A 26,669-nucleotide genomic window follows, 5' to 3' on the forward strand; every position below is an offset into this window, starting at 1 on the left:
ACTCTGTAAATTGTTTCCCTTGCTGTGCAGAAGCTTTTTAGTTTGATGCAATCCCATTTGTCTATTTTTGCTTTTGTTGCCTAAGCTTTTGGAATCCTGTCCAAGACATCATTGCCCGGACAAATGTCATGAAGTTTTTCCGCTATGTTTTCTTTTAGTAGTCTTACAGTTTCAGGTCTTACTTTTAAGTCTTTAATCCATTTTTTTTTTTTTTTTTTTAGATGGAGTCTTGCTCTGTCACCCAGGCTGTAGTGCAGTGGGACAGTCTCAGCTCACTGCAACCTCTGCCTCCAGGGTTTAAACAATTCTCCTGCCTCAGCCTCTCCAGTAGCTGGGATTACAGGAAACTGCCACCATGCCCAGCTAATTTTTGTATAATTCATTTTGAATTCTTTTTTTTTTTTTTTTTTTTGAGCAATAAATCTTTTTAATCACCTGGGTGCAGGCGGGCTGAGTCCAAAAAGAGTCAGCGAAGGGAGATAGGGGTAGGGCCATTTTATAGGAGTTGGGTAGGTAGTGGAAAATTACAGTCAAAGGAGTTGTTCTCCTGCAGGCAGGGGCGGGGGTCACGAGGTGCTCAGTGGGGGAGCGTCTGAGCCAGGAGGATGAATTTCACAAGGTAATGTCATCAGTTAAGGCAGGAACTGGCCATTTTCACTTCTTTTGTGATTCTTCACTTGCTTCAGGCCATCTGCATGTATACATACAGGCTTGGGCTCAAAGGCCTGACAGGAACCTTTAAGAACATTTAGAAACTCTACTCCAAAAGTCTATTTAAAAGTTGGTTGTCTGGAACTGGTTAGATTCTTAGCCCACAACAGCAAAGTCTTTAACCCATAAATCTGCAATATTTACAATATTATTTTAAGTGCAGTATCTAACCAGGACCACATTGTTTATGCTCCAAGACAATGCCTCTCATCTTGTTTGCACGTCTCTGTTACTCCCAGGGCTGAATTCACTTTCTTTTATTTTAGTCATATGTATTTCCTTTAGATTCCTATTAATACTTCCATTTAAACACTTGACCACAGCATATGACAAAATTTTGTTTTCACATCTTTCTCTCACTTCTAGATGGTGAACCCTCTAAGAGCAGGGTTTTCTTTTTTTATTATTACTATTATTATTATACTTTAAGTTTTAGGGTACATGTGCACAATGTGCAGGTTAGTTACATATGTATACATGTGCCATGCTGGTGTGCTGCACCCATTAACTCGTCATTTAGCATTAGGTATATCTCCTAATGCTATCCCTCCCGTCCCCCCACCAGACCCCAGAGTGTGATTGTCAGGCCTCTGAGCCCAAGCCAAGCCATTGCATCCCCTGTGACTTGCACATATATGCCCAGATGGCCTGAAGTAACTGAAGAATCACAAAAGAAGTGAAAAGGCCCTGCCCCACCTTAACTGATGACATTCCACCATTGTGATTTGTTCCTGCCCCACCTTAACTGAGTGATTAACCCTGTGAATTTCCTTCTCCTGGCTCAGAAGCTCCCCCACTGGGCACCTTGTGACCCCCGCCCCTGCCCACCAGAGAACAAACCCCTTTGACTGTAATTTTCCATTACCTTCCCAAATCCTATAAAACGGCCCCACCCCTATCTCCCTTCGCTGACTCTCTTTTCGGACTCAGCCCACCTGCACCCAGGTGAAATAAACAGCCATGTTGCTCACACAAAGCCTGTTTGGTGGTCTCTTCACATGGACGCGCATGAAATTTGGTGCTGTGACTCAGATCAGGGGACCTCCTTTGGGAGATCAATCCCCCGTCCTCCTGCTCTTTGCTCCATGAAAAAGATCCACCTACGACCTCAGGTTCTCAGACCGACCAGCCCAAGAAACATCTCACCAATTTCAAATATGGTAAGTGGCCTCTTTTTACTCTCTTCTCCAACCTCCCTCACTATCCCTCAACCTCTTTCTCCTTTCAATCTTGGCGCCACACGTCGCTGAGTCTTTCTAATCTTCCTTTTCTACAGACCCATCTGACATCTCCCCTCCTCGCCTGGTGGAGCTAGGTCCCAATTCTTCCTCAGCCTCCGATCCTCCACCCTATAATCCTTTTATCACCTCCCCTCCTCACACCGGGTCCGGCTTACAGTTTCGTTCTGTGACTAGCCCTCCCCCACCTGCCCAGCAATTTCCTCTTAAAAAGGTGGCTGGAGCTAAAGGCATAGTCAAGGTTGATGCTCCTTTTTCTTTATCCGACCTCTCCCAAATCAGTTAGCGTTTAGGCTCTTTTTCATCAAATGTGAAAAACCCAGCACAGTTCATGGCTCATTTGGCAGCAACTGCCTGAGACGCTTTACAGCCCTAGACCCTAAAAGGTCAAAAGGCCGTCTTATTCTCAGTATACATTTTATTACCTAATCCACTCCCAACTTTAAATAAAACTCCAAAAATTAAATTCCGGCCCTCAAACTCCACAGCAGGACTTAATTAATCTCGCCTTCAAGGTGTACAATAATAGAAAAAAGGCAATTCCTTGTCTCCACTGTGAGACAAACCCCAGCCATATCTCCAGCACACAAGAACTTCCAAATGCCTGAACTGCAGTGGCCAGGCATTCCTCCAGAACCTCCTCCCCCAGGAGCTTGCTACAAGTGCCAGAAATCTGGCCACCAGGCCAAGGAATGCCCGCAGCCTGGGATTCCTCCTAAGCCGCGTCCCATCTGTGTGGGACCCCAATGAAAATCGGACTGTTCAACTCACCTGGCAGCCACTCCCAGAGCCCCTGGGACTCTGGCCCAAGGCTCTCTGACTGACTCCTTCCTAGATCTTCTCAGCTTAGCAGCTGAAGACTGACACCACCCAATCGCCTCGGAAGCCTACAGGACCATCACAGACGCTCTGGGTAACTCTCACAGTGGAGGGTAAGTCCGTCCCCTTCTTAATCAATACAGAGGCTACCCATTCCACATTACCTTCTTTTCAAGGGCCTGTTTCCCTTGACTCCATAACTGTTGTGGGTATTGACGGCCAGGCTTCAAAACCTCTTAAAACTCCCCAACTCTGGTGCCAACTTAGACAATACTCTTTTAAGCACTCCTTTTTAGTTATCCCCACCTGCCCAGTTCCCTTATTAGGCCGAGACACTTTAACTAAATTATCTGCTTCCCTGACTATTCCTGGGCTACAGCCACACCTCATTGCCACCTTTTCCCCCAGTTCAAAGCCTCCTTCACATCCTCCTCTTGTATCCCCTCACCTTAACCCACAAGTATAAGATACCTCTACTCCCTCCTTGGTGACCGATCATGCACCCCTTACCATCTCATTAAAACCTAATCACCCTTACCCCACTCAACGCCAATATCCCATCCCGCAGCACGCTTTAAAAAGATTAAAGCCTGTTATCACTCACCTGCTACAGCATGGCCTTTTAAAGCCTATAAACTCTCCTTACAATTCCTCCATTTTACCTGTCCTAAAACCAGACAAGCCTTACAAGTTAGTTCAGGATCTGCGCCTTATCAACCAAATTGTTTTGCCTATCCACCCTGTGGTGCCAAACCCATATACTCTCCTATCCTCAATACCTGCCTCTACAACCCATTATTCTGTTCTAGATCTCAAACATGCTTTCTTTACTATTCCTTTGCACCCTTAATCCCAGCCTCTCTTCACTTTCACTTGGACTGACCCTGACACCCATCAAGCTCGGCAAATTACCTAGGCTGTACTGCCGCAAAGCTTCGCAGACAGCCCCCATTACTTCAGTCAAACCCAAATTTCTTCCTCATCTGTTACCTATCTCGGCATAATTCTCATAAAAACACACGTGCTCTCCCTGCCAATCGTGTCCGACTGATCTCTCAAACCCCAGCACCTTCTACAAAACAACAACTCCTTTCCTTCCTAGGCATGGTTAGCGCGGTCAGAATTGTTACACAAGAGCTGGGACCACACCCTGTAGCCTTTCTGTCCAAACAACTTGACCTTACTGTTTTAGCCTAGCCCTCATGTCTGCGTGCAGCGGCTGCTGCTGCTTTAATACTTTTAGAGGCCCTCAAAATCACAAACTATGCTCAACTCACTCTCTACAGTTCTCATAACTTCCAAAATCTATTTTCTTCCTCATACCTGATGCATATACTTTCTGCTTCCCAGCTCCTTCCGCTATACTCACTCTTTGTTGAGTCTCCCACAATTACCGTTGTTCCTGGCCCGGACTTCAATCCGGCCTCGCACATTACTCCGGATACCACACCTGACCCTCATGACTGCATCTCTCTGATCCACCTGACGTTCACCCCATTTTCCCACATTTCCTTCTTCCCTGTTTCTCACCCTGATCACACTTGGTTTATTGATGGCAGTTCCACCAGGCCTAATCGCCACTCACCAGCAAAGGCAGGCTATGCTATAGTATCTTCCACATCTATCATTGAGGGTACCGCTCTGCCCCGCTCCACTACCTCTCAGCAAGCCGAACTAGTTGCCTTAACTCAAGCCCTCACTCTTGCAAAAGGACTACACGTCAATATCTATACTGATTCTAAATATGACTTTCATATTCTGCACCACCATGCGGTCATATGGGCTGAAAGAGGTTTTCCCACTACACAAGGGTCCTCCATCATTAATGCCTCTTTAATAAAAACTCTACTCAAGGCCGCTTTACTTCCAAAGGAAGCTGGGGTCGTTCACTGCAAGGGGCATCAAAAGGCGTCAGATCCCATTGCTCTAGGCAACGCTTATGCTGATAAGGTGGCTAGACAAGCAGCTAGCTCTCCAACTTCTGTCCCTCACGGCCAGTTTTTCTCCTTCACATCGGTCACTCCCACCTACTCCCCTGCTGAAACTTCCACCTATTACTCTCTTCCCACACAAGGCAAATGGTTCTTAGACCAAGGAAAATATCTCCTTCCAGCCTCACAGTCCCATTCTATTCTGTCATCATTTCATAACCTCTTCCATGTAGGTTACAAGCCGCTAGCCCGTCTCTTAGAACCTCTCATTTCCTTTCCATCATGGAAATCTATCCTCAAGGAGATCACTTTTCAGTGTTCCATCTGCTATTCTACTACCCCTCAGGGATTGTTCAGGCCTCCTCCCTTTCCTACACATCAAGCTCTGGGATTTGCCCCTGCCCAGGACTGGCAAATTGACTTTACTCACATGCCTTGAGTCAGAAAACTAAAATATCTCTTAGTCTGGGTAGACACTTTCACTGGATGGGTAGAGGCCTTTCCTACAGGGTCTGAGAAGGGCCACCACAGTCATTTCTTCCCTTCTGTCAGACATAGTTCCTCAGTTTAGACTTCCCACCTCTATACAGTCTGATAACTGTATAGAGGACAAACCTTTATTAGTCAAATCAGCCAGGCATTTTTTCAGGCTCTTAGTATTCAGTGACAGGCTAATGGTCTATTAAAAACACACCTCACCCAGCTTAGCCACCAACTTAAAAAGGACTGGACAATACTTTTACCACTTTCGCTTCTCAGAATTCAGGCCTGTCCTTGGAATGCTACAAGGTACAGCCCATTTAAGCTCCTGTATAGACACTCCTTTTTATTAGGCCCCAGTCTCATTCCAGACACCAGACCAACTTAGACTGTGCCCCAAAAAACTTGTCATCCCTACTATCTTCTGTCTAGTCATACTCCTATTCACCGTTCTCAACTACTCATACATGTCCTGCTCTTGTTTACACTGCCAGTTTACACTGTTTCTCCAAGCCATCACAGCTGATATCTCTTGGTGCTATCCCCAGATCGCCACTCTAAACTCTTGAAGTAAATAAATAATTGTTGCTGGCAGGGCTATGCTGAATCTCCTTAGGCACTCTCTAATCAGATGTCCTGGGTCCTCCCAATTCTTAGACATTTTATACCTGTTTTTCTCCTTCTCTTATTCCATTTAGTTTTTCAATTCATACAAAACTGTATCCAGGCCATCACCAATAATTCCACATGACAAATGTTTCTTCTAACAACCCCACAATATCACCCCTTACCACAAAATCTTCCTTCAGCTTAATCTCTCCCACTCTAGGTTCCCACGCTGCCCCTAATCCTGCTCGAAGCAGCCCTGAGAAACATCGCCCATTCTCTCTCCATACCACCCCCCAAAAATTTTCACTGCCCCAACACTTCAACACTATTTTGTTTTATTTTTCTTATTAATATAAGAAGGCAGGAATGTCAGGCCTCTGAGCCCAAGCCAAGCCATCACATCCCCTGTGACTTGCACATATACGCCCAGATGGCCTGAAGTAACTGAAGAATCACAAAAGAAGTGAAAAGGCCCTGCCCCACCTTAACTGATGACATTCCACCATTGTGATTTGTTCCTGCCCCACCTTAACCGAGTGATTAACCCTGTGAATTTCCTTCTGGCTCAGAAGCTCCCCCACTGAGCATCTTGTGACCCCCGCCCCTGCCCACCAGAGAACAACCCCCTTTGACTGTAATTTTCCATTACCTTCCCAAATCCTATAAAACGGCCCCACCCCTATCTCCCTTTGCTGACTCTTTTCGGACTCAGCCCACCTGCACCCAGGTGAAATAAACAGCCATGTTGCTCACACAAAGCCTGTTTGGTGGTCTCTTCACATGGACGCACATGAAAGTGATGTTCCCCTTCCTGTGTCCATGTGTTCTCATTGTTCAATTCCCATCTATGAGTGAGAACATGTGGTGTTTGGTTTTTTGTCCTTGAGATAATTTACTGAGAATGATGATTTCCAGTTTCATCCATGTCCCTGCAAAGGACATGAACTCATCATTTTTTACGGCTGCATAATATTCCATGGTGTATATGTGCCACATTTTCTTAATCCAGTCTATCATTGTTGGACATTTGGGTTGGTTCTAAGTCTTTGCTATTGTCAATAGTGCCGCAATAAACATACGTGTGCATGTGTCTTTATAGCAGCATGATTTATAGTCCTTTGGGTATATACCAAGTAATGGGATGGCTGGGTCAAATGGTATTTCTAGTTCTAGATCCCTGAGGAATTGCCACACTGACTTCCACAGTGGTTGAACTAGTTTACAGTCCCACCAACAGTGTAAAAGTGTTCCTATTTCTCCACACCCTCTCCAGCACCTGTTGTTTCCTGACTTTTTAATGATTGCCATTCTAACTGGTGTGAGATGGTATCTCATTGTGGTTTTGATTTGCATTTCTCTGATGGCCAGTGATGATGAGCATTTTTTCATGTGTCTTTTGGCTGCATAGATGTCTTCTTTTGAGAAGCGTCTGTTCATATCCTTCACCCACTTTTTGATGGGGTTGTTTGTTTGTTTTTCTTGTAAATTTGTTTGAGTTCATTGTAGATTCTGGATATTAGCCCTTTGTCAGATGAGTAGGTTGCGAAAATTTTCTCCCATTTTGTAGGTTGCCTGTTCACTCTGATGGTAGTTTCTTTTGCTGTGCAGAAGCTCTTTAGTTTAATTAGATCCCATTTGTCAATTTTGGCTTTTGTTGCCATTGCTTTTGGTGTTTTAGACATGAAGTCCTTGCCCATGCCTATGTCCTGAATGGTAATGCCTAGGTTTTCTTCTAGGGTTTCTATGGTTTTAGGTCTAATGTTTAAGTCTTTAATCCATCTTGAATTAATTTTTGTATAAGGTGTAAGGAAGGGATCCAGTTTCAGCTTTCTACATATGGCTAGCCAGTTTTCCCAGCACCATTTATTAAATAGGGAATCCTTTCCCCATTGCTTGTTTTTCTCAGGTTTGTCAAAGATCAGATAGCTGTAGATATGCAGCATTATTTCTGAGGGCTCTGTTCTGTTCCATTGATCTATATCTCTGTTTTGGTACCCGTACCATGCTGTTTTGGTTACTGTAGCCTTGTAGTATAGTTTGAAGTCAGGTAGCATGATGCCTCCAGCTTTGTTCTTTTGGCTTAGGATTGACTTGGCGACGTGGGCTCTTTTTTGATTCCATATGAACTTTAAAGTAGTTTTTTCCAATTCTGTGAAGAAAGTCATTGGTAGCTTGATGGGGATGGCATTGAATCTATAAATTACCTTGGGCAGTATGGCCATTTTCACGATATTGATTCTTCCTACCCATGAGCATGGAATGTTCTTCCATTTCTTTGTATCCTCTTTAATTTCATTGAGCAGTGGTTTGTAGTTCTCCTCGAAGAGATCCTTCATGTCCCTTGTAAGTTGGATTCCTAGGTATTTTATTCTCTTTGAAGCAATTGTGAATGGGAGTTCACTCATGATTTGGCTCTCTGATTGTCTGTTATTGGTGTATAAGAATGCTTGTGATTATTGTGCATTGATTTTGTATCCTGAGACTTTGCTGAAGTTGCCTATCAGCTTAAGGAGATTTTGGGCTGAGACAATGGGGTTTTCTAGATATACAATCATGTCGTCTGCAAACAGGGACAATTTGACTTCCTCTTTTCCTAATTGAATACCCTTTATTTCCTTCTCCTGCCTAATTGTCCTGGCCAGAACTTCCAACACTATGTTGAATAGGAGTGGTGAGAGAGGACATCCCTGTCTTGTGCCAGTTTTCAAAGGGAATGCTTCCAGTTTTTGCCCATTCAGTATGATATTGGCTGTGGGTTTGTCATAGATAGCTCTTATTATTTTGAGATACGTCCCATCAATACCTAATTTATTGAGAGTTTTTAGCATGAAGCGTTGTTGAATTTTGTCAAAGGCCTTTTCTGCATCTATTGAGATAATCATGTCTTTGGTTCTGTTTATATGCTGGATTACATTTATTGATTTGTGTATATTGAACCAGCCTTGCATCCCAGGGATGAAGCCCACTTGATCATGGTGGATAAGCTTTTTGATGTGCTGCTGGATTCAGTTTGCCAGTATTTTACTGAGGATTTTTGCATCAATGTTCATCAAGGATATTGGTCTAAAATTCTCTTTTTTGGTTGTGTCTCTGCCCAGCTTTGGTATCAGGATGATGCTGGCCTCATGAAATGAGTTAGGGAGGATTCCCTCTTTTTCTATTGATTGGAATAGTTTCAGAAGGAATGGTACCAGTTCCTCCTTGTACCTCTGGTAGAATTCGGCTGTGAATCCATCTGGTCCTGGACTCTTTTTGGTTGGTAAGCTATTGATTATTGCCACAATTTCAGATCCTGTTATTGTTCTATTCAGAGATTCAACTTCTTCCTTGTTTAGTCTTGGGAGAGTGTGTATGTGTCGAGGAATTTATCCATTTCTTCTAGATTTTCTAGTTTATTTGCGTAGAGGTGTTTGTAGTATTCTCTGATGGTAGTTTGTATTTCTGTGGGATCGGTGGTGATATCCCCTTTATCATTTTTTATTGCGTCTATTTGATTCTTCTTTTTTTCTTTATTAGTCTTGCTAGCGGTCTATCAATTTTGTTGATCCTTTCAAGAAACCAGCTCCTAGATTCATTAATTTTTTGAAGGGTTTTTTGTGTCTCTATTTCCTTCAGTTCTGCTCTGATTTTAGTTATTTCTTGCCTTCTGCTAGCTTTTGAATGTGTTTGCTCTTGCTTTTCTAGTTCTTTTAATTGTGATGTTAGGGTGTCAATTTTGGATCTTTCCTGCTTTCTCTTGTGGGCATTTAGTGCTATAAATTTCCCTCTACACACTGCTTTGAATGTGTCCTAGAGATTCTGGTATGTTGTGTCTTTGTTCTCGTTGGTTTCAAAGAACATCTTTATTTCTGCCTTCATTTCGTTATGTACCCAGTAGTCATTCAGGAGCAGGTTGTTCAGTTTCCATGTAGTTGAGTAGTTTTGAGTGAGTTTCTTAATCCTGAGTTCTAGTTTGATTGCACTGTGGTCTGAGAGACAGTTTGTTATAATTTCTGTTCTTTTACATTTGCTGAGGAGAGCTTTACTTCCAACTATGTGGTCAACTTTGGAATAGGTGTGGTGTGGTGCTGAAAAAAATGTATATTCTGTTGATTTGGGGTGAAGAGTTCTGTAGATGTCTATTAGGTCTGCTTGGTGCAGAGTTGAGTTCAATTCCTGGGTATCCTTATTAACTTTCTGTCTCGTTGATCTGTCTAATGTTGACAGTGGGGTGTTAAAGTCTCCCATTATTATTGTGTGTGAGTCTAAGTCTCTTTGTAGGTCACTCAGGACTTGCTTTATGAATCTGGGTGCTCCTGTATTGGGTGCATATATATTTAGGATAGTTAGCTCTTCTTGTTGAATTGATCCCTTTACCATTATGTAATGGCCTTCTTTGTCTCTTTTGATCTTTGTTGGTTTAAAGTCTGTTTTATCAGAGACTAGGATTGCAACCCCTGCCTTTTTTGTTTTCCATTTGCTTGGTAGATCTTCCTCCATCCTTTAATTTTGAGCCCAAGTGTGTCTCTGCACATGAGATGGGTTTCCTGAATACAGCACACTGATGGGTCTTGACTCTTTATCCAATTTGCCAGTCTGTGTTTTTTAATTGGAGCATTTAGTCCATTTACATTTAAAGTTAATATTGTTATGTGTGAGTTTGATCCTGTCATTATGATGTTAGCTGGTTATTTTGCTTGTTAGTTCATGCAGTTTCTTCCTAGTCTCGATGGTCTTTATGTTTTGGCATGCTTTTGCAGTGGCTGGTACTGGTTGTTCCTTTCCATGTTTAGTGCTTCCTTCAGGAGCTCTTTTAGGGCAGGCCTGGTGGTGACAAAATCTCTCAGCATTTGCTTGTCTGTAAAGGATTTTATTTCTCCTTCACTTATGAAGCTTAGTTTGTCTGGATATGAAATTCTGGGTTGAAAATTCTTTTCTTTAAGAATGTTGAATATTGGCCCCCAGTCTCTTCTGGCTTGTAGAGTTTCTGCCAAGAGATCAGCTGTTAGTCTGATAGGCTTCCCTTTGTGGGTAACCCGACCTTTCTCTCTGGCTGCCCTTAACATTTTTCCCTTCATTTCAACTTTGGTGAATCTGACAATTATGTGTCTTGGAGTTGCTCTTCTCGAGGAGTATCTTTGTGGCGTTCTCTGTATTTCCTGAATTTCAATGTTAGCCTGCCTTGCTAGATTGGGGAAGTTCTCCTGGATAATATCCTGCAGAGTGTTTTCCAACTTGATTCCATTCTCCCCATCACTTTCAGGTACACCAATCAGACGTAGATTTGGTCTTTTCACATAGTCCCATATTTCTTGGAGGCTTTGTTTGTTTCTTTTTATTCTTTTTTCTCTAAACTTCTCTTCTCACTTCATTTCATTCATTTCGTCTTCCATCACTGATACCCTTTTTTCCAGTTGGTCGCGTCGGCTACTGAGGCTTCTGCATTCGTTATGTAGCTCTTGTGCCTTGGTTTTCAGCTCCATCAGGTTCTTTAAGGACTTCTTTGCATTGGTTATTCTAGTTATCCATTCTTCTAATTTTTTTTCAAAGCTTTTAACTTCTTTGCCATTGGTTTGAATTTCCTCCTGTAGCTTGGAGTAGTTTGATCGTCTGAAGCCTTCTTCTCTCAACTCGTCAAAGTCATTCTCTGTCCAGCTTTGTTCCATTGCTGGTGAGGAACTGCGTTCCTTTGGGGGAGGAGAGGCACTCTGCTTTTTAGAGTTTCCAGTTTTTCTGCTCTGTTTTTTCCCCATCTTTGTGGTTTTATCTACTTTTGGTCTTTGATCATGGTGATGTACAGATGGGTTTTTGGTGTGGATGTCCTTTCTGTTTGTTAGTTTTCCTTCTAACAGACAGGACCCTCAGCTGCAGGTCTGTTGGAGTTTGCTAGAGGTCCACTCCAGACCTTGTTTTCCTGGGTATCAGCAGCAGTGTCTGCAGAACAGCGGATTTTTGTGAACTGCGAATGCTGCTGTCTGATTGTTCCTCTGGAAGTTTTGTCTCAGAGGAGTACCCAGCTGTGTGAGGTGTCAGTCTGCCGCTACTGGGGGGTGCCTCCCAGTTAGGCTGCTCAGGGGTCAGGGGTCAGAGACCCACTTGAGGAGGCAGTCTGCCCATTCTCAGATCTCCAGCTGTGTGCTGGGAGAACCACTGCTCTCTTCAAAGCTCAGATGGAAATGCATAAATCACCCGTCTTCTGCATTGCTCATGCTGGGAGCTGTAGACCGGAGCTGTTCCTATTCGGCCATCTTGGCTCCTCTGAATTGATTCTTGTATAAAGGGTGAAATATGAGTGCATTTTCATTCCTCTGCATGTGTATATTCAGTTTTTCCAGCACCATTTATTGAAGATACTGTCCTTTCTCTTCCAATTGTGTTCTTGGCACCTTTGTCAAAAGTCAAATGACTGAAAATACTTGGGACTACTTCTGTGCTTTCTATCCTGTTTAATTGGTCAATGTGTCTGTTTTTATTATTTTTAAATTATGCTGTTTTGATTACAATAGCTTTTTAATCTATTTTGAAATTAGGGAGTGTGATGCCTCCAGCTTTGTTCTTTTTGCTCAGTATTGCTTTGGTTATTCATGGTCTTTTCTGGTCCCATACAAATTTAATATTATTTTTTTCTATTTCTGTAAAAAATGACATTGGAATTTTGATATAAGTTGTATTGAAACTGTAGATCATTTGGAGCAGTATGGACATTTTAACAATATTAATTGCTCCAATCCATGGATATAGGTATCTTTCCACTTATGTGTGTCTTCTTTAATTTCTTTCAATTATTATTATTATTAAAAAAAATGTTTAGAGTCAGAGTCTTACTCTCTCACCCTGGCTGGAGTGCAGTGGTAAGATCATAGCTCACTGCAGCCTTGACCTCCTGGGCTCAAGTGATCTTCCCACCTCAGCCTCCTGAGTAACTAGGACTACAGGCATGCACCACCATATCCAGCTAATTTTAAAAATGTAAAGATGAGGTCTCACTTTGTTGCCCAGGCTGGTCTCAAACTCCTGGCCTCAAGAGATCATCCCATCTTGTCCTCCTAAAGTGCTGGGATTACAGACATGAGCCATCACACCTGGGCTTTTCATCAGTGTTTTAGGCTTTTTTTTTTTTTTAATAGTTTTCAGCATGCAGGTCTTTTAACTCCTTGGTTAAATTTACTCTTAAGTATTTTATTTTTTTGATGCTATTATGTGTGAGATTGCTTTCCTAATTTTTTTGAATAGTTCCTTGACAGTGTATAGAAATTCTATGAATTTTTGTGTATTGATTTTGTAACCTGCAACTTGATTGAATTTGTTTATCAATTCTAACGATTTTTAGTGAAGTCTTTAGGATTTTCTATATATAAGATCATGTCATCAGCAAACAAAGATAATTTCATTTTTTTCCTTTCCTATATAGATGCGTTTTATTTATTTTTCTTGCCTTATTGTTCTGGCTAGGACTTCCAGCACTATGTTAAATAGAATAGTGAGAGTGAGCATTCTTGTCTTCTTCCTTATCTTAGAGGAACAGCTTTCAACTTTTCACAGTTGAGTATGATGTTAGTTGTGGGTTTGTCATATGTGACCTTTATTGTGTTGAGGTACATTCCCTGTATATCTTTTTTTTTTTTCTTTTTTGGAGTTCTTAACATGAACAGACGTTGAGTTTTGTCAAATACTTTCTTGCATCTCTTGAGATAATCATGGAGTTTTTGTCCTTCATTTGTTAATATGGTGTATTACATTGATTTACATATACAGAACCATCCTTGCATTCCTGAGATAAATCACTTGATCATGGTGAATAATTTTTTTTAGGTATATTATTGAATTTGGTTTGCTAGCATTTTCTTGAGGATTTTTACATCTGTGTTCATCAGGGATATTGGCCTGTACTTTTCTTTCCTTCTAGTATCCTTGTCTGGCTTTGATAATCAGAGCAATACTGACCCTATAAAATGAGCTTGGAAGTATTCCCTCCTCTTTAATTTTTTGGAAGAATTTGAGAATAATTCATATTAGTTCTCCTTTAAATATTTGGCAGAATTTATCAATGAAGCCATCGGGTTCTGGGCTTTGCTTTGATAAGAGACTTTTACTAGTCAATCTTTCTCATGATTGGTCTGTTCGGATTTCCTGTTTCTTCTTGATTTAGCCTTGGTAGGTTGCATGCTTCTAGGAATTACTCCGTTCCTTCTAGGCTATACAATTTGTTAGGTTTAGTTGTTCACAGTAGTTTCTTATGATCTTTTGTATTTCTGTGGTATCTGTTGTAATTTTCCCTCTTTCATATCTGATTTTATTTATATGCCTTCTCTTTTTTATTTAGTTTAGCTAAACATTTGCCAGTTTTGTTTATCTCTTAAGAAACTACTTGGTTTTATTGATTTTTAAAATATTGCTTTTCTAGTTTCTACTTTGTCATTTCTAGTTTGATCTTTGTTATTTTCTTCCTTCTGCTATGTTTGGGCTTACCTTGTCCTTCTTGTTCTTCCTCTTGTATTACACCTTGAGGTGTAATATTATGCTGTTTATTTGAGATCTTTACTCTTTTTTGATACAGGCATTTTTTTTTTTTTTTTTTTGCTGTAAACTTTCTTCTAAAGACCGCTTTTGCTGCATCTCATAAATTTTGATAAATTATGTTTTCATTTTTGTTTGTCTTGAAATATTTTAAATTTTCCTTGTAATTCCTTCTTTGACTCATTGTTTGCTCAGGAGACTGTTGTTTAATTTTCACATATTTGTGATTTTTCCAAGATTCCTCCTATTATTGATATCTAATTTCATGACATTGTTGTCCAAAAGGATACTTAGTATGATTTCAGTCTTTTAAAATTTGTTAAGACTTGTTTTGTAGCCTAACATATGATCCATCCTGGAGAATGTTCTGTGTGAACTTGAAAAGAATGTGTACTCTGTTGTTATTAGCTAGATTGTTCTATAAATATCTATTAGGTCAATTTGGTCTAAAGTGTTCAAGTCCAATGTTTCCATGCTGATTTTCTGTCTACATGATCCATCCAATGTTGAAGTGAAGTATTGAAGTCTCCTACTATTATTGTATTGCAATCTATCTCTCCCTTCAGATTTATTATTTACTTTACATATTTAGGTGACCCAATGTTGGTTGCATATATATTTACAATTGTTATATCTTCTTAATAAATTGACCCCTTCATCACGATAGAATGACCTCCTCTGTTTCTTTTAGAGTTTTTCACTTCAAGTCTTTTTTTTTTTTTCTTCTGGTGTAAGTATAGCTACTCCCACTCACTTTTGGTTTCTGTTTGCATGACATCTTTTTGCATCCCTTAACTATCAGTCGACCTGTGTTCTTAGTGGTGAAATCAATCTCTTGTAGGCAGCACATAGTTGGGTCTTTTTTTCTTTTTTAAAATCCATTTAGCCACTTGTTATCTTTTGATTAAAGAACTTTACCCGCTTACATTTAAATTAGTTATAAATAGGCAAGGATTTACTATTGACATTTTGTTAATTGTTTTCTGGTTACTCCGTAGACTGGTTGTTTTTATCTTCCTCTATTACTGTCTTCCTCTATGGTTTGATGATTTTCTGTAGTGGTATGCTTTGAATTCTTTCTTTTTATTTTTTTGTATATCTACTAAGGATTTTTTATTTGTACTTACAATGAGGCTTACATAAAATATCTTATACTGATAACAGGTTATTTAAACTGATAACTTAATTTTGGTCACTTGTACAAATTCTACACTTTTACTCTCCCATCCAATTTGTTTTTGTTGACATGTCTTTTATCTTTTGTAATTTGTGTTCCTTAACAAAGTATTGTAGCTACAGTTGTTTTTAATAGTTTTGCCTTTAACCTTCATACTAAAGATATAATTGATTTTCACACCACCGCTACAATATAAGAATGTTCTGAATTTGACTGTATGCCTTATATTTACTAGTGAGTTTTATATTTTTATGTTGCCACTTAACAATCTTTCACTGCAGCTTGAAGGAGTACTTTCAGCATTTCTTGTAAGGCAGGTGTAGTGGTGATAAATTTCCTCAGGTTTTGTTTGTCTTGGAAAGTTTTTATCATTCCTTCATTTGGAAGAACAGAATTGCTATTACAGTATTTTTGGCTGGCAGATTTTAATTTTTTTCCAGCTTAAAAATATATAATTTCATTTCCTTGTGGCCTGCAAGGGTTTCCTTTGAAAAATTTGCTAATAGTCTTATGAAAGGTTTTCTTGTATTGAACAAGTTGTTTATCCATGGCAGTTTTCAATATTTTCTCTTTGTTTTTAAATTTGACAATTTGATTTTAATATGTCTTGGGGTTGATCTCTTTGGATTTATTCTACTAGGTATCTATTGAGCCTCCTGGGTGTACAAATATCTCTTGGAGACCCTGCTTTCAACCCTTATGTGTATATTCCCAGAAGTGGAATTGCTAGATCACAAGGTAATTCTATTTTTTTTTTTTTTTGGAGAAACTGCCATGCTATTTTCCATAGCAGATATACCAGAAATATGAAACACTTCATGAATTTTTGGGTTATCCTTGAGCAGGAACCATGCTTATCTTCTCTTTAGTTTTTCAATTTTAGTATATGTGCTGCCAAAGCAAGCACCCAAGGTGATTTTAAACCAACATTAAAGGAGGCTTTAGACACTTCTTTACAGATTTATTTAGGTATAATTTACAAATAAAAATTTTATATATTTGAAGTGTACAACTTGATGTTTTAGTATATGTATACATTGTGAAATGACCACCACAATCAAGTTAATTAGCATGCATCACCTCACCTACTTACCATTTTCTTTCTTTCTCTCTTTCATTTCTATTTTTCTTTCTTTTCCTTTCTTCCTTCTTTCCTTTTTTTTCTTTTCCTTTCTTCCTTCTTTCCTTTTTTTTTCTTTCTCTCTAATTTCTATTTTCCCTTTCTTTCTCTCTGTTTTTTTCTTCTTTTTTGTGAGAACACTTAAGAGCTACCATTTTAGCAAATTTCAAATATATAATGTAGACAGTCCCTGACTTATTATTGTTTAACTTATAATTTTTCAAGTTTATGATGGTGCAGAAGCAATATGCATTCCAATATAAATCATGCTTTGGACTTTGAATTTTGATCTTTTCCTGGGCTAGCAAAATGTGCTATGATATTCTCTTGTGATGCTGGGTGGTGACAGGAAGCTGCACCTCCCAGCCAACCACCCAATAACAAGGGGAAACAACCAATACGCTACAGTGTACTATTGCCAGCATTTTTTGAATATTGTGTTTTGTATCAAATTAGGTCTACAAAACACTCATTTTTGACATACAATATTTTAAACTTATGATGGGTTTATTGAGACATAACCCCATCATAAGTTGAGGAGCATTTTTGCACTATTTTTTAACTTTAGTCACAATGTTGTACATTAGATCTCCAGAACTTATTTATCTTGCATAACTGAAACTTTGTACTCATTGACCAACATCTTCCCATTTCTCTCTTCCCTCAGGCCCTGGCAACCACCATTCTACTCTCTGCTTCTATGAGTTTGACTATTTTAGATTCAGTACATGAGAGATCATGCATTATTTGTCTTTCTGTGACTGGCTTATTTCACCTAGCATAATGTCATTTGGGTTTATCCTTGTTGTAAATAGCAGGATTTCCTTATTTTTATACACCACATTTTATTTATCCATTCATTTGTTGAGGAACATTTAGGTTATTTTAATATCTTGGCTATTGTGAATAATGCTACAGTGAACATGGGAGTGCAGATACCTCTTTGAGATACTTACTCCATTTCCTTTGGATATATATATCCTGGAGTGTGATTGCTGGATCATATTTAATTTTTAAAGGAAACTCCATACTGTTTTCCATAATGGCTGTACTGATTTACGTTCTTACCAAGAGTGTGCAAGGATTATCTCTTCTCTATATCCTTGTCAAAGCCTATCTTTTGTCTTTGATAATAGCCATTCTAACAAGTGAAGTGATATCTGATTGTGGTTTTGATTTGCATTTACATGATGATTAGTGATGTTGAGCATCTTTTTATATATCTATTAACCATTTTTATATCTTCTTTTGAGAAATATCTATTTAAGTCCTTTGCCCATTTTCAAATTGGGTTATTTGCTTTTTTCCTCTTGAGTTGTGTGAGCTCCTTATAACGCTTTATCAGATATATGGTTTGCGAATATTGTCTCCGATTCATAGGTTGTATCTTCTCTCTATTGTTTCCTTCATTGTGCAGATGTATTTAGTTTGATGCAATCCCACTTGTCAAGTTTTGCTTTTATTGCCTGTGCTTTTGGAGTGAAATCCAAAAAATCATTGTTCAGAACAACGTCAGTAAGCATTTTCTCTATGTTTTCTTTCAGTAGTTTTATAGTTTCAGGTCTTACATATAAGTCTTTAATCCATTTCAAGTTGATCTATTTTTGGCATGTGGTATGAGATAAGGTCCAATTTTATTCTTCTGCACATGTATATCCAAGTTTCCCAACCCCATTTATTTGAGATACTTCTTTATTGTGTGTCATTGGCACTCTGTAAATGCATGGATTTATTTCTCGGCTTTCTATTCTATTTCATATTGGTCTATGTTTGTTTATATTCCAGTACCATATTGTTTTTATTACTGTAGCTTTGTAATATACTTTGAAATTAGGGAGTGTGATGTTCCAGCTTTGTTCTTCTTGCTCTAAAGATTGCTGTGACTATTTAGACTATTTTCTGGTTCCAAGTGAATTTTAGGATTTTTCCCCATTTCTGTGAAGAATGCCATTGCAATTTTGATAAGGATTGCATTGAATCTATAGGTCACTTTGGGTAGCATGGATATTTAACAACATTAATCTTTCTAATCCATGAACATGGGCTGTCTTTCTATTTATCTATGTGCTTAAAAATTTTTCATAATTAATGTTTTATAATTTTCAGTGTACAAGTCTTTCACCTCTTTTTTAAAATTTTATTTTTCCGTAAGTTATTGGGGTACAGGTGGTATGTGGTTACATGAGTAAGTTCTTTAGTGGAGATTTGTGAGAACCTGGTGCACCCATCACCTGAGCAGTATACACTGCACCATATTTGTTGTCTTTTATCCCTTGCCCCCTCCCACTCTTCCCCCCAAGTCCCCAAAGTCCATTGTATCATTCTTATCCCTTTGCATCCTCATACCTTAGCTCCCACATATCAGTGAGAACATACGTTTGGTTTTCCATTCCTGAGTTACTTCACTTAGAATAATAGTCTCTAATCTAATCCAGGTCATTGCAAATGCTGTTAATTCATTCCCTTTTATGGCTTCATAGTATTCCATTATATATATGCCATATATGCCATAGTATTCCATCATATATATATATATATATATATATATATATATATATATATACGCTAGAGTTTCTTTATCCACTCTTTGATTGATGGGCATTTGGGTTGGTTCCACAATTTTTCTATTGTGAATTGTGCTGCTATAAACATGTGTGTGCAAGTATCTTTTTTGAATAATGACTTCTTGCTTAAGTTTATTTCTAAGTATTTTATTCTTTTTGATGCTGTTGTAAATGAGATTGTTTTCTTAATTTCCTCTTTAGGTAGTTTATTGTTAGTTTGTAGAAACACCACCGATTTTCATATGTTGAATTTGTATCCTGCAACTTTATTGAATTTATTAGGCCTCACCGTTTTTTATTGAGTCTTTAGGATTTTCTACATATCTAATCATATCCTTTGTGAACAGAAACAATTTTACTTCTTCCTTTCTGATTTAGATGCCTTGTATTTATTTTTCTCCTCCTAATGCTCTGGCTAGGACTTCTAGTATTATGTTGAGTAGTGGTGGTGAGATGGCATCCTTGCATTATACTAGATATTAGAGGAAAATCTTTCAGTTTTCTCCCACTGTCTATGATGTTAGCTGTGGGCTTGTCATGTTTGGCCTTTATTATGTTGAGGTACATTCATTATATTGTTGAACTTTTTTTGTTTGTTTTGAGATAGAATCTCACCTTGTCATCAAGGCTGGAGTGCAGTGGCACAGTTATAGCTCACTGCAGCCTTGAACTCCTTGGCTCAAATGATCCTCCTGCCTCAACCTCCTGAGTAGCTAAGGCTATAGGCATGCACCACCATGCCTGGCCAATTTCTAATTTTTTTTTGTAGAGACAAAGTCTTGTGATATTTCCCAGGCTGCTCTTGAGCTCCTGGCTTCAAATGATCCTCCCACCTTGGCCTCCTAAAGTGCTGGGATTACAGGCATAAGCCACTGCACCTGTCTGAGTTTTTCTTTTAAATCGGAAATGAATATTGAATTTTGTCAAATGTTTTTCTGATCTATTGAGATAGTCATATGTTTTGTCCTTTATTCCATTAATGTGGTATTATCACATTTATAGATTTGCATATGTTGAACCATCCTTGCATCCTTGGGGTAAATCCCACTTGGTCATGGGCTATAATCCTTTTAATGTGCTATTGAATATGGTTTGCTAGTATTTTATTGAAGATTTTTGCATCTATAATAATGAATTAGGAATATTGGCCTGTAATTTTCTTTTCATGTGGTGTCTTGTGGTGTCTTTGTCTGGATTTGGTATTGGGTAATGTTGGTTTCATAAAATGAGTAAGGAAGTCTTCCTTTATTTATTTATTTATTTGGGAAGAGTTTAAGAAGGAATGGTATAATATTTGATAGAATTCAGCAGTGAAGCCATCTGGTCTTCAGCTTTTCTTTGTTGCCAAGCTTTTGGTTACTTATTTAATCTCCTTACTTGTTATTAATATTTTCAGGCTTTCTATTTCCTGTTGATTCGGTGTTGGCAGGTTGTATATTTCTAGGAATTTATCTACTTCTAGGTTATCCAGTTTGTTGGTGCATACATGTTCATAACAGTCCCTTATGATTTTTTTTTAAATTTCTGAAGTACTCATTGTAATGTCTCTTTTTTCATTTCTGAGTTTATTTGAGCCTTCTTTCTTTTTTCGTATTCTGTCTAGCTAAGGGTTTGCCAATTTTGTCTATCTTTTCAATAAACCAAATCTTAGTTTAGATAATTTGTTTCTATTTTTCTATTCTCGATCTGATTTATTTCTGCTCTGATCTTTATTATTTCCTTCCTTATGCTAACTTTGGACTTAATTTATTCTTGTTTTTCTAGTTCCCCAATGTTTAAATTTAGGTTGTTTTTTTGAGATCCTTATATTTTTTAATGTAGGCAATTTATCTATTATATAGAACCAAAGGTGTGTATTTAGTTCTTGGCAACTTTATCACATGTATTGATTCATATAACCACAATTGTAATCATGATGCAGACCTGTTCCATCAACACAAAGATTACTTGTGCTACCCTTTTAAAGTCACACCCACCTTCATGCCTACACCTCTTCCCCTCCCTAACCCCTGGCAACCACAAATATGTTCTTCACCTATATAATTTTGTTACTTTTAGAACTTTGTACAAATAGAATCATACAGTATGTGACCTTTGGGGATTTTTTTTTCACTCAGCATAATGCCTTGAGAACCATCCAGGTTGTTGTGTGTATTGACAGTTTTTTTTTTTTATTGCTAAGTAGTATTCCATGATACACCACGGCATGTTTAACCATTCACAGATTGTAGGACATTTTGGTTGTGTCCAGTTTCTGGCTATTACAAATAATCCTGCTATGAACAACCGGGTACAAGTTTTTGTGTGGACATAAGTTTCATTTATCTGACATAAATGCCTAGGAATGTGATTGCTGCCATCAATGGTCAGTAAATGCTTAATGTTTCAAGAAGTTGACAAACTATTTTCGGAGTGGCTGTGTCATTTGCCTTCCCACCAGTAATGTAAGAGAAATCCAGTTTCAGTGCTGAATTTCGTTGTTGGTACTGACACTATTTTTTTTGGCATTGTCTCTATTGGTTTTTCATATTGTTACTATTTTATAATTTAACTCCCCTAATAGATTGTATATTAGGCTTAAAATATCCCTTCAAGAATGATAGTTTCACACAGCTATTGCTCCAGGTTTTTCTGAAATGGAGATGCTAGTTTAGGCTCAGTTGTAGTCCACAACAATAAAACTCATATTTTAAATAAGTTTTAGGCCATCCTGCCCTTCCCCCAATTGCTGCTACATTGTGGTAGTATCTTCATTCTCAAATCTTTGTGGGAAACTTCAGTGACTAGGATAAGGATATGACGCCCTTGATACTTTAGAGTTCTGAGTTTTGATCATTATGTGGGTGGCATTTTCCTACTAATTTCAAATTTTACTTCAGATTTCCTATTTTAACTACTGATCCATGGTCCCATTTGAACATGCAATTTAAAAATGATTGCATTATGAAATGATATAAGAATAATGAAACTCAGACCATAAGATGCCAGGAATCCATTATGGCCAGATGTTGAAATAAGTGTATTTCCACATTTTGTAAATAAAATATTTAATGAAGTGCATTTTTGTTAGGATTTTGAATGATTTGTACAAGAAACTTTTTTTGTGTCCAAAGTTAAAAGAAAAGATGATACATTTACTTTGAAAAATCTAGGTCTGCATTTTTGTGTGACCTCTGTGGAAATTCCACCCTACCCCATTTTTAGTCTAGTGGCCTGACCTAGCTGTGTGGGCAGCAATATCACTGCCATTTGTGCTTTCTGCAGTCTTGGCACATTCTCTGATCATTGGCTCTAATCCTATTTCTAACTATACTGTTAATACAACTGAGCTCCGGGAAACACAAAAGTACTTGTTTTTTCAATCATTGTCTGCATATAGAAAAGGTTTTAGAAAACTCCAGTTAAAATAATGGATTGACCATGCACATTTATCTTTTTTCTTCTCATTTAAAAATGACTAATAAAATTTGAAAAATGAATAAAATAGTCATGAACTCACAAGGACAAAACAAAAATGGGAGAGGGGGCATCAGTGGATGAGAGATTTCAATAAATCTTCAGAAGACACAAATTGATGGAAGAAGGGCAACTGATCCATCACGACACAAAAGGCCCCTGTATTCAGTATGTGCAGAGTAGGATGTGGATGAGAAGTGAGCTGACCCATCCCCACAGGATTTTAGAAAGATCTAGGAGGCAGAGATACTGGTTCCTGAGCAGGCTTTGGGTGATGGGTAGAGCTACAAACTGGGGGATTTGTTGGAAGACTCTGTAGTGGAAGAGTTGAACCCCTCTCCAAACCCTATTTCCCAATTCTGTGTACTCAATGCCAGAAGACAGACATCCCTTCTTATATGATCCTCTAACCCCAAGAAGGAAACTGAAAGTTTATTCTTTGTACAAATTCAGCCCAAGAAGTTTGGAAATGAGATGGGGCATGGAGATGGAGACAATAAATCTACAGATGAAATAATTATACCAGAGGTGTCCAGTCTTTTGGCTTCCCTGGGCCACATTGGAAGAAAAAGAATTGTCTTGGGCCACACATAAAATATACTAACACTAACGATAGCTGATGAGCTAAAAAAATTGCAAAAAAATCCCATAATGTTTTAAGAAAGTTTACGAATGTGTATTGGGGTGCATTTAAAGCCATCCTGGGATGCATGCAGTCTGCAGGTTGCAGGTTGGACACGCTTGAGTTGTACCGTCAGCCTCCCTTCCCTCTGCTTTCCCCACCCTTAACAAAGTAGAAAGACAGAATGTTTTTCTCTGCAGAAACTGAATTGCCCCAGAAAAAGACCTCCACACAATGATTTATTTTATTCTATTTTTCATTAAAAATACTTATATATATTTATGGGGTACAATGTGTGTTTTAATACAATTATACTTTGTGGAATGATCATATCAAGCTAACCAACACATCCATCACCTAAAATAGTTATCATTTCTTTGTGGTAAAAGCATTCAAAGTCCACTCTTTTAGTTACATGAACTATGTGGTACATAATTATTAACTATAGTCACCATGCTGTGCAATAGAGCATCAGAACCTACTCCCCCTCTCAAACTGGAACTTTGTACCCTTTGACCAATATCTCCTCTTTAGCTGCCCACCACCTCTTTCTCCTAGGCCCTGGCAACCACTATGCTACTCTTTTCTTCTATGAGTTCAATTTCTTTAGATTCCACATATAACTGAGATCATGCAGTATTTGTCTTTCTGTGCCTGGCTGGCTTATTTCATTTAGCATAATGTCCTCTAGGTTCATCCTTGTTGTCACAAATGACAGAATTTCCTGCTTTTTAAAGGTTGAATAATATTTCATAGTGTATGCATACCACATTTTGAAAATGTATTCATCCATTGATGAGCACTTTAGTTGTTTCCGTGTCTTGGCTATTGCTGCAATGAATACAGAAATGCAGATATCTTTTCAACATACTGATTTCATTCCCTTTGGGTGTATAACCAGAAGTGAGATTGTCAGATTTTCTTACTCCACTTGTGTTGCTATAAAGGAGTACCTAGGCTGAGTAATTTATAAAGAAAAGAGATTTATTTGGCTCACAGTTTTGCAGGTTGTACATGAAGCATGGCTCCAGCACCTGCTTCTGACAGGGCCTCAGGAAGCCTCCATTCATGGTAGAAGGCAAAGAGGAGCCAGTGTGTGCAGATCACACAGTGAGAGAGAAAGAAAAGAGAGAGGGGAAAGTGGGAGGCTCTTTTTAAGAAGCAGCTCTTTAAGGCCGGGTGTGGTAGCTCACACCTGTAATCCTGGCACTTTGGGAGGCCAAGGTAGGAGGCTCACTTAAGCCCAGGAGTTTCAAGATCCTCCTGGACAACATAGTGAGACCTCATCTCTACTAAAAATAAAAAATTAGGTAGGCATGGCGTCACACACCTATGGTCCCAGTTACTCGGGAGGCTGAGGTAAGAGGATCCCTGGAGCCTGGGAAGCAGATGTTGCCACTGCACTCCAGCCTGGGCAGCAAAGCAAGACCACAAGAACCAGCTCTTGGGGGCTCTTGTGGGAACTAAGAGAGTGAGAACTTTCTTGTTACCAGTAAGAGGGCACCAAGCCATTCATGAGGGATCCACCCCCAAGACTCAAACACCCCCCATTAGGCCTTACCTCCAACATTGGGGATCAAATTTTAGCATGAGGTTTGGAGGGTCAAATGTCTACACTATAGCATGGATCTCATGGTAATTCTATTTTTAGCTTTTTGAGGAACCCCCCCATACTTTTCCCAAAATTGCTGTACTAATTTACAACACCACTAACAGTGTACAAGTGTTCTCTTTTCTCCACATCCTTGCCAATACTTGTTATCATTCATATTTATGATAATAGTCATTCTAACAGGTGTGAGTTGCTATCTCATTGTGATTTTAATTTGCATTTCCCTGAGGATTAGAGATATTGGGCATTTTTTTCATTTACTTGTTGGCCATTTGTATGTCTTCTTTTGAGAAATGTCTGTTTAGGTACTTTGCCCATTTTAAAAATTGGGTTATTTGTTTTTTGTTGTTGTTGTTGTTGAGTAATTTTAGTTCCTTGCACATTTTGGATATGAGCTCCTTATCTGATATATGATTTAAAATATTTTCTTCCAATTAGTGGTCGTCTCTTCACTGTGTTGTTTCTTTTGCTATGCAGAAGTTTCTTCATTTGATGCAATCCCATTTGTCTGTTTTTGCTTTTGTTTCCTGTGCTTTTGGGGTCACATTCACAAAGTCATTGCCCAGGCCAGTGTCATGGAGCTTTCCTTCTATGTCTTCTTATGTTTAACTTTTTAATCCATTTTGAATTGATTCTTGTGTAAAGATGAGATATGAGTCCATTTTCATTCCTCTGCATGCGGATATTCAGTTTTCCCAACACCATTTATTGAAGACTGTCCTTTCCCTATTGTGTGTTCTTGACACCTTTGTCAAAAATCAGTTGATTGAGCACAGGTGCGGTGGCTCATGCCTGTAATCCTAGCACTTTGGAAGGCCAAGGTGAGAGGATCGCTTGAGCTCAGGAGTTTGAAACCAGCCTGGGTAACATAGTGGGACCTCATCTCTATTTAAAGAAAAAAGATCAATTGATTGTAGAAGTGTGGGTTTATTTCTGGGCTCTCTGTCCTATTCCATTGATTGATGTGTCTGTTTTTATGCCAGCACCATGCTGTTTGATTACTATAGCTTTGTAATATATTTTGAAATCCTGTAGTCACTCACTGATATTTTGTGCATCCACCAATGAGATGGCTGTCATCATTCCTTACCACCCTAACATAAGTCCAGCTTACATGAACCTTGCCCAGGCCTCTGAGTTTTCAGCTATTTCTTAAATGCAGGCAGATGATCAAAGATCACAAGACAATTGATAAAAGTCTTTGATAAAAGAAAATGAAAAAAAAAAAAAAACCCCACAGAGATAATATAGGGAAAAGAAAAAACTTCCAAAATAACTACCACCTCAATTCTAATAAATATTCTCAGAGGACTATAATAAAGTATTGCATCTATAAAACAAGAGCAAGATACCACAATGAGCTTGTGGAAATAAAAATAATAGCTAAATTTTAAAAATGGAAGACAAAATCAAGGAAATATAAGACAGAAAAAAAGATAAAGAGTTGAAAAATATGAGAATGATGAGGAGAGACATGAAGAATAAAGCCTAGAAATTCCACATCTGAATAATAAGATTCCAGACAGAAGATAATAAAGAAAGAAGAAAAAAAAAGAAAGAAGACTGGAAACATAGGGACAGAAACAGACGAAATAATCTAAGAACATTTTTTTTTCCAAAATGAAGAACACCAGCCAGGCTATGTATTGAAAGGCCCATAGTGGACACATCCCGGTGAGAATTAAAAAACACCACATTGAGGTATATCATAGAGAGGATTTAAAGCCAAGAACTAGGTGTCCCCTAAAAGCTCCCAAAGAGCAAAATAATGCAAAAGATGTCACATATAAAAGAATATAATTAGAAAGACACCAGACTTCTCAGTAGCAACACT

The 26,669-nt window shown here is 38.6% G+C and overlaps 1 long non-coding RNA gene and 1 other non-coding gene across 3 annotated transcripts in view; one reads left to right on the forward strand and one right to left on the reverse strand.

Moving 5' to 3' along the window:
* Positions 1-2,818: 2,818 nt before the first annotated feature.
* Positions 2,819-26,669, forward strand: part of LOC129525382 (uncharacterized) — a 62,626-nt gene continuing 38,775 nt past the window's right edge. For both annotated transcript variants that reach the window (XR_010131588.1, XR_008669663.2), the window contains exon 1: positions 2,819-2,881. This is a non-coding gene — a long non-coding RNA (uncharacterized lncRNA). The remainder of the gene's footprint in view (positions 2,882-26,669) is intronic.
* LOC115932164 (U6 spliceosomal RNA) lies at positions 16,262-16,368 on the reverse strand. Its single transcript, XR_004068486.1, has one exon. It is a non-coding gene; the product is annotated as a U6 spliceosomal RNA (small nuclear RNA).

This window comes from Gorilla gorilla, chromosome 1, assembly GCF_029281585.2.
Source record: "Gorilla gorilla gorilla isolate KB3781 chromosome 1, NHGRI_mGorGor1-v2.1_pri, whole genome shotgun sequence".
In the NCBI taxonomy this organism is placed as follows: domain Eukaryota; kingdom Metazoa; phylum Chordata; class Mammalia; order Primates; family Hominidae; genus Gorilla; species Gorilla gorilla.